The sequence below is a fragment of the Palaemon carinicauda genome, chromosome 40, assembly GCF_036898095.1.
Source record: "Palaemon carinicauda isolate YSFRI2023 chromosome 40, ASM3689809v2, whole genome shotgun sequence".
In the NCBI taxonomy this organism is placed as follows: domain Eukaryota; kingdom Metazoa; phylum Arthropoda; class Malacostraca; order Decapoda; family Palaemonidae; genus Palaemon; species Palaemon carinicauda.
The window spans coordinates 50,693,873-50,703,872 of NC_090764.1; the positions used below are offsets into that span (position 1 = coordinate 50,693,873).

The 10,000-nt window shown below is 32.6% G+C and overlaps 1 protein-coding gene across 3 annotated transcripts in view; it reads right to left on the reverse strand.

Annotated features, from left to right (window-relative positions):
* The window catches only part of Dis3l2 (Dis3 like 3'-5' exoribonuclease 2), a 374,186-nt gene that overhangs the window by 261,094 nt on the left and 103,092 nt on the right, over window positions 1-10,000 (reverse strand). The window lies entirely within an intron of this gene.

Here is a 10,000-nt window from a genome sequence, read left to right on the forward strand (position 1 = left end):
CACAAGCAAATACATATAAGTATACATACAATAATATACATATAAATATAATATACATGTATGATTGTATATATACATGCACATATACATTACACATATATACGGTATATCATCAGCCGTATTCAGTCCACTGCTGGACAAAGGACTCAGTCATGTCCTTCCATTTGCGTCCGTTTATGGTCTTTCTATGCCAGTATATACCCTAAAGTTTTCCTAGTTTGTCAACCCATCGTCTTCTCTTCGTTTCCCGGCTTCTTTTACAATCACCAGTGACCCATTCTATTATTCTTGATGTCTATCTATTATCTGTCACTCTCATGATATGCCCTGCCTATGTCCATTTCTATTTTTTTACACGTTACAATTTCCTCTCTCTCTCTCTCTCTCTCTCTCTCTCTCTCTCTCTCTCTCTCTCTCTCTCTCTCTCTCTCTCTCTCTCTCTCTCTCTCTCTCTCTCTCTCTTTATATATATGTATATATATGTATATATATACATATATATATATATAAATATATATAAATACATTTATATATATATACACTCAAATGTATGTGTATGGGAGGGTGGGTTCATGTATACATACATAAATGTGTATAAAGTATATATATATATATATATATATATATATATATATATATATATATATATACATCTATATAGGCATATATATACATATATATATATAAATATATATATACATATATATGCGTGTATATATATATATATATATATATATATATATATATATATATATATATATATATATATATATATATATATATATATATGCCTAAAACTCACAGGGAAGCATAACGCTCAGATGCAAAAGAACAACAGGGTAAATGAAATCGGAAATATAAGATTAAGTCCTGACATTGTTACGCCTTACTTCTTCAGAGGTCTGATTTATAGTGGGAGGTCTTCTTACATTATATATGGTACAGTGAGAGCATGAACATAAATAAAGATATTTGCAAAACAATACTCCACACCCAAACCAACTATCCGGGCCTATATTTTCAGGTGTTTACGTGGGATGGGGTTCTTACCACATTAGCCAAGTGTTAGGTATGTGGGGGGTCATTTCGGATGGAAGGTAATTTTTAGGCCTTCAGATAAAGTTTCTTCATATTAATATGCGTTTATGTTTAACATTTCATTTAAAAACCTTATCCATATGAATGCATAAGCATAGTTATACATATATATCTACAAGCATGCAAATTCATATACATGGATGAAAATACATCCATATAAATACATACACACATGATTATTATGCATATACACATTCATACACATATAACCCTATCAACATATGCATATAATTACATACATATTCATAAATATTTTACATATTAATGCATATATATATATATATATATATATATATATATATATATATATATATATATATATATATATATATATATATATATATATATATACACACTAATAAGTAGCTGCAAATGTGAGTAGTAGCTTAGATCTGAAAGATTAATTTCAAATAAGCAGTTATTATCTGAGGTACATAACCAGCTGCCCCTTCAGTCATTTCTACATTAAGTAATTAAAGTTCTTTTCATAAAGCTTGCAGATCTCTTTGCATATAAATGCATCGAGTTTGTAAATTCCCTGTCCTAAATTCAAGCTGTTATCAAAGCTTTCTTTTATAAAACAAGAGTCTATGATGTTTTTTTTTCTAATGAGTTATTTGAACGAACCAATTTCTTTGCACATGACCAATCAATCGTGTGATTTGAATCTCTAACATGGACAAACGTTGCATTGTTTTCTTGAGCATATCTGCCACTCTTTTTATATTGTTCAATTCTCTTTTCGATGGCTACACCTTATGTAACAAAATAGAACATTTCACATGAATTACGTGATTAGGTATACACATCCATTGGTATTGTGTAGTTACCTTAACAATTGGGCAGTCTCTTTAAAAGAATTGCTATATGGCAGTACAAATATATTTTGTTTATAATAGGTTTCCTTTTTTTTTTTTTTTTTTTTTTTTTTTTTTTTTTTTTTTTTTAGTGCATCGTCTAATAAAATTTCAGGGTACTTCAGTTTCTTACCTACAGCCCTAATTTCATTTATTTCATCATCAATATATTCAGGGCTGCAAACGCGCAATGTTCTAAAAGCATAAAAGTGAATACAGTTTTCTTAAATTGATTCCTTTGATTTGAATAGAAATGCACATATGGACAGATAATCAGGTGCTTTCTATATACACTAGTAACTTTAATTTATCGTTACACCTGTGTAAAGGGCAATCTAAAAAAAGTAAGCTACAATTATTCTCCAGTTCCATAGCAAAGTCTATTGAGGGTACCAAGCTATTCAATCTCTGGAAAAGGTTATATAAATTTTCATTTTCTGGCCATACACATACTGTCACGCATATACCATTTTAAATTATTAGGTATAATGTTACTAAAGATTCGGCTTTTAAAAAATTCCATTTATACAGTAGGTTGCTTAGTACTGGAGATAAGGGGTTTCCAATGGCCATACCAAACGTTGGTGCATAAAAATTTCCCATTAAATTCAACTTGACTTACTTTTATACAGTACAAAGTTTAATTAATTCTATTACATTATTGTTAGAAAATGGTACATTCAAATGTCTATGCTCTAAGGTTTCGGATAGAAATTCCCACACGCCATCGATTGGTACTTTAGTGAAAAGTAAAACTACGTCAAAACTGACAAGCCTAAAAGATCTATTAATCTGTACATTATTCAATTTTATAATCAAGTCTACATAGCTTTTTACATTTGACCCTAAGATGGTGCCACCTAAAGGATTCAAGATTTTTACAAAGTACTTGGATAAGTTATATGCTGCTGAACCTACAGTGCATTATCTACGGTAGTATGAAAAACCCAAAGTTTCCAAATTTCCCAAAAAGATTTAAGAAAGCCATCGCTTAATTTGGAGGTGTATATTAAAATTGACAAATCTGGAACAATGGTAATTTTGGATAAAAATTATTACATACAAACAAATGGAAAATCTATTGAGTGATTAAAACACATACAAGGAATTGAGAAAAACTTCTGTTGATACTATTAACAGTAATTACAATAAAAAAAAAGTGAGAGTTATTGAAGGGGAATGAAGATCTCATAAAAAAAAGTATTGTACAATATCACCAATGTTACCGTTAATGTACGACACTACTAAAAACCATAACCCATACTAGGTTGGTTTGCTGTGAGCGATCAGACGAAAATCTTCCACCATAACCAACCCTCAGTGGCCAGCCTGGGCTAATGAAAACTGGTCAAACCTCAGACATGAATTCCCATTATCTGAGGACTTTGATCCGCAGTGGACTAGAAAAAAGCTCTATTTGTGTGTGATATATATATATATATATATATATATATATATATATATATATATATATATATATATATATATATATATATATATATATATATACATATATATATATATATATATATATATATATATATATATATATATATATATATATATATATATATATATTATCTCCTCCTGCGCCTATTGACGCAAGGGGCTTCTCGATTAGATCTCACCAGTCGTCTCTATCTTGAGCTTTTAAATCAATACTTCTCCTCCATTCATCATCTTCTACTTCACGCTTCATAGTCCTCAACCATGTAGGCTTGGTTTTCCAACTCTGCTAGTGCCTTGTGGAGTCAAGATGAACGTTTGTTGTACTATTCTCTCTTGGGGAGTACGAAGAGCATGCGTAAACCATCTCCATCTACCCCTCACCATGATCTCATCCACATACATGGCACTCTAGAAATCTCCCCTATTAGCTTAATTTCTAATTCTGTTCAGCCATTCAACTCTCAATATTCTTCTGAGGGCTTTGCTCTCCAATCTACAAAATCTCTTAGATATTCTTTCATTGTCTTACCACGACTCTAGTCCATACAGTAACACCAATCTCACTAAACTGATATATAGTCGGATTTTTATGTAATTTCAGGCAATATGATTTTCAAATTTTACTTATCCTAGCCATTGTCTGATTTTTTTTTTCAATCTTTCACTAAACTCCAATTCTAAAGACCGTGTATTGTAGATTATAGTTCCTAAATATCTAAATGATTCCACCTCATTAATCCTTTCACCTACCAATATTTTGTCGTCCATTGCATATTCTGTTCTCATCATCTCTGACTTTCTTCTATCTATCTTAAGCAAGCTTTACAAGTCCTGTGGTGTTTTGCTAATAAGGACAGCGTCATCATCATACTCTAGGACCGTTAATTTCCGGTTGCCAAACCAGTCCAATCCTTCTCCGCCATCCCCAACTGTTCTATGCATTAAAAAATCCATGAGGATAAACGACATAGGTGACAAATCATTCCCTTGGAGTACTCTACTGTTCATTGCAAATTCATTTGACAAGGATCCACTAACATTAACTTTGCACTTGCTATACTCATGAACAGACTTAATCAAATGTACATATTTACGAGGAACATAATAACGCAGGACTCTCAACAAAATTGGATGGTGCACACTGTCTAAGGCTTTTTCGTAGTCCAAAAATGTCATCAAAAGTGAATTTCTAAATATGGTCAGCACAACTACCTTTTCTAAATCTTGCTTGTTCATCTCTCAACTTTTCATCAATCTTTCACTCTAGTCTCTTTAGAATAAGCATACTATACATTTTCATGACAAATGACGTAAGATGTTTTTTTGTTTTTTTTTTCCATTTTCACCAACACTCATCAGGTTTAAGTATTCTGGGAGTCACTTCGTTTTCGACCAATATCATCTCGGCAGTTATTCCATCGTATCCAGGGGCTTTCTATCTCTTGAGTTTTTTAATGATAGCGTCGACTTCAAATACACTATATTCATTCATGGGCACATCAAGGTCTTCCTCAGCTTCGGGTATATCAATTAAATTATTCTCTTCACATCTTCTATTCATGAAATCACTGAAGTGTTCCATCCAACGTAGCCTTTCTTCCTTTTAATATATATATATATATATATATATATATATATATATATATATATATATACTGTATATACTGTATATATATATATATATATATATATATATATATATATATATATATATATATATATATATATATATACACACACACACACACACTCACAGACATACACACACACACGTATATATATATATATATATATATATATATATATATATATATATATATCACTTAATCATTCAAAACCTTTTAATGGTCGCTTAATAAATCTACGCTGAAGACTCTCCAGAAATATATTGAACCACATATACAAACTGTACTTCATATGTTGAAGAACCTTTTTCACTCACCTATTGTTGTCCCATTTTCTCGCCTGATCGAATTACCCTCAAAATACTCTTTCCCTTTCATCTATGTTAGCCTTTTTAATACTTTTACGTCTCTCCATGTTTCTAACCCTAGTAATGCTTTTTACACCATATACACTAAGTGACTATACAAATAGTTCAATTCAATAGCATATTTTTTCTATTCCCGTTTAATATCCACGCTTCTCTTCAATAAAGGAGAGATAACTAAACGGTCTCCTTATTCGCAGCCCCCCCCCCCCCCTTCAAGTACTTATATGGTTCAGGTGAGTCCATTTTTCCACCATGAATAATACCATTCATTATACCAACTACTTGTTTCCCTTTACCCTAATAACCTTAGGATTTCTTTAAATTTGTTTTCAATCTTCTCTTGCAAACACTTTCAAACTCTTCATGCTATTCTTACTTCTTTAGCTGTCTCTGTCACCAAGCAACACAGTACCTCCAGCAAATATCAATTACAATCTAGCATTTATATCTCTGACCTCTTCAATGATATTCAGCAGTAATGGATATGCAACCCACCCTGGCCCTTAACTCGCTTCTACACCATACTAGTCACTTCATAACAAGAAATGACCCTCTTTACGTCGATTCCCAACATATCATGCAGTCTCCGGCTTTACGTCACTCATTCTTATACATTGGATACAAATATATTAAATCCACATTACGTTTTATGCTATCTTATGCGTCTGTCTAATCTGAAAGCTCTCCCCAAACCTACCATCCTTAACTCCCAAGGATGATGAGATTGCAGACACCACAAGAAACTATCGAGCTTGAGCGGGTCTCGAACCCCAACCCAGCAAATCGCCTGACAGGGAGGTTTCTAACAGGCTATACCACAACGGTGTTTCATTCTGTACGTACACGAAATTATCCTTTTGAATCCTGACAGTAATCTCCTGGTTTTAACCATGGGTCCCCCAAAAGAAGTAAAGTTAGTGAATTCAAACATAATTTTATCATGATGCAAAATAAATTAGATATGATCAAGCGTTATGAAAAAAAGGGAAGTGATATCCAATGCACATGCCTTAGGCCTGACTTGGAAAACGGCGTCCGCCTTAATCCATGATAAACACCGCATTACTAAATGTTACTGAAAAGGCTCCATCGTCTAAAATGTGAAAAAGAGTTATAATTTACAATGAAAGGGAGCACTTATAACCCCGTTGGATAAAAAGGCAAAATCATGAACGGATTCCTACGAGCCAAATACTGATCCAAGAGGAAGTCAAGTTTTTGTTTGAGGACCTACGTTAAAAATATCCACATGAAAGGGACACTTCATTTGCCGTACATCAAGAAATGTTTTGCCCTGCAGAACATTAAAATTCAACAACTACTTCGCCACTTCTAGTCCCACCTTTTCGTATCCACATTCCAGTAAGTAGGAGAGACGCCGACTTTAAGGCAACCATCGTTATGGTTTAGTATTACTGTATCACATTTTTTTTTAATATTCTATTCGTTTTTTATAAAATGATGGCAAGTTGCAAGTACTTTGTTGTCTAATATGTCACTACAGGGAACATATGCATCCCTTTATAAGGGGCCTTTCCAATCTACGTCGATAACTGACTTGGGGCGCGTCTCCTGGAACCAATTAAAGATGTGGTATTACTGTATATGTTACATGAAGTTCTGCCAGCCCGGCCAAAATTCGATGTGCTAAGACTGTCAGGTAGGCGCCACATCTTTCGATTTCAGTGTAACAGTGGCGTGTACGTGAAAACGAGGAAGGTTCCACGCTGTGACAATAAAGACTACTTTACTCTAATACTTTCCGGAAGATGTCCAGCTTCTATGACTTAGTCTTCTTATTTGACACAGGGATTTCGTTGTGAGTACTGTTTCCATCGTGTTTGTATAGTGTTCTATATGAATTCTTTCAATTAAATGATTAGGTCTTAACATAAAACATGTGATGTGGGGTGTGACACATATTAATGGAGGGAGCATACATTAATCATACTGATGTTAATAAAGGATTGGTGGCTATGGCACGTTTCCATTTAAATGAAATTGATAAATCAGTAATCAAGCACAGTATACTGGGACTGTAGCCTCATATAATGGAATGTTATAGCCATCGGCTATCCTATGGCTATTTCTGACGGGACTACTTCACCAGGTGAAATTTGTCTTAATATGAATGCCGAACCAACATTTGATATGAAAATTAAGTTTTCGGGATCCTCACCAGAGTGAGACAAATATTGCACTTTTAAAGACGTAAAACATGTTAAAACAAAACAGAGAAAAGAGAATGTTGAAAACGGAACCGATGAATAACATACTTTACTTTGTTTATGATCTCTCAAATGATTTTATTTGACCTACCCCCTTTGAAAAATATAGATATAAGGTTAGTGTTTAAATACAGGTGCACACAGAAAAATATAATGATCAAGATGGGATCTGAAAAACACAATATTGTAGTATATAGTATTCCTTGTTCAGAATGTAATTGTCGGCCAAATATCTAAAGATATCTCTGTCACAATAAAACAGCATAACCTGGGGTATATTTATAATGCTTTCGATGCCCACTGGATAAGTTAAAATCACCAAGACAACAATCCATATTAATGACTTGACCCAAAGAAATATTGTCGAACCCTTTTTGATTGCATGTAACCAGTCATATTTGAATCTCACAACTAGACTGTCTTCCAACAATCCTGTATTAAACTATTTTCTAAAATCTGCATTATCTGGAATCATAAAGAAACTGAGGTTAGAGATCCTATATTACTTCTCACAGTGAATCCGTTGATGTCAAGTGTTCTCCTTTTTCTTTTTTTTCTTCGTGGCTATTATATTATAATATATATAAATATATATATATATATATATATATATATATATATATATATATATATATATATATATATATATATATATATATATATATATATATATATATATATATATATAATGGGATTGCAACTCAACAGTTGCAGAGAACTTTGCTGTCAAAGGTTTCTATTGTTCTACAAAACGATATCGATCAAGAAGGAAAATACTTCTCGAAAAACCTTCCAATATTCCATATTCATGCAAAGAATCCTACTCAAAGGAAGGATTTTAAGCAAGCATAATCGAACTTATATTAGGGTATTTTACCATCTTTGTTTGAACTGAATACTCTAAGATATAAGTGACACGCATGTTAGCAAGTAGTGAAAAAGAAGCAAAAGTACGTATTATGAAACAAGGCAAAAAGGTGACAGGATAACTTCCTATTCCTGAGCTCATCAAAAAAAGGTTTTCTCTTTAAGCTTCCCAAACAAGGTTTTTTAAGAGATAATGATGTAAGCTCCTTTTCTTTAAAATTAATTCCAAATCAGTCATAAACAGACATCCCCAAACTTTCTTTATCTGTTTTGGGATATTGTGAAACCTGCAGATGTTTTTCAATCCTTATACTTGGTAGACTTGCTCGTATGGCGTTGTGGAAGAGAAAAAGAAGAAGGTGGGTAGGAGCAGAGGGATGAAGGGAAGCGAAGGAAGGAGTAACGCGTAGGTGAGTAAGAGGAAAAAGACGGAGAAGGCAATGTAGTCATAGCTTTAAATATGTAATGTGGGAAGATGAAGGAGTTGCGTGTTTAGCCTGTAAATAATCTTCCATAATACTGTATAATAGAGATGACTATAATAACAGTATTGCTTACGACCATTAAAGGATTATACAGATATTCCATCGAATGACAATGCGGATTTTTTTTATGATGGAAAATCAATAAAAATCTTAAATATAATGAGTATGAAATGCATTTTGGAGTGGTATTCTTCTGAGTTGCCTAATGGGAAAAAAAATGAACGCACAGAAAAATCAATTCTTTCTAAATACAAAATTTCTTGAAAGTAAAAATCCCTTTCTGGAAATATGACCAGAGGCCATGGCCATTGCATAAAGATTTATGGGATAAAATTGTAACGTCCATGATTACGCTGTAAAAAAAAAAAAAAAAAAAAAAAAAACCACCAGGTTAATATGAGTCCATATCTCCTGTTTTTACAAGTATTAATATTGAATATCATTAAAACATGGAATAACTTTTCATATACAGTTTGGCCAAAGCAAAGGGAATTTTATGGAACACAAATTGTCATACAAACGAATTGATGAAAATTATATTGTACGCCAAAATAGTGATTATTAAAAAGAAAAAAAAAATGTTTCAGTATATCAAATGTAGTCATTGATTCAACATCCAATAGTTCCAAGTCAGAATACCAACAAGTAGAGAGCATGAACGTAGAACAACAGGACTCTTGTGTTTACACTACTGCGCTGTTAGATTCTGCAACCACGGAAAACAACAATAACACCGAGAGTAACTGGTAAAAAGAGAAGCAAATCTCCCAACGTCTCTTTCAACAATGTTTGCTTCGGATCAATGGCACAACTTTTATTCTCGCCGAAAGGAAGCTACTGCGATGAGATGTATAAGGCTTCATTCATAGACAAGTTGAAACGCAATGAATCTTACATTTGTCAAAGTACGATTTACATAAATCACAAAAACGCACACTCATATACGTACGTACATCCACACACACAGACATATTATATATATATATATATATATATATATATATATATATATATATATATATA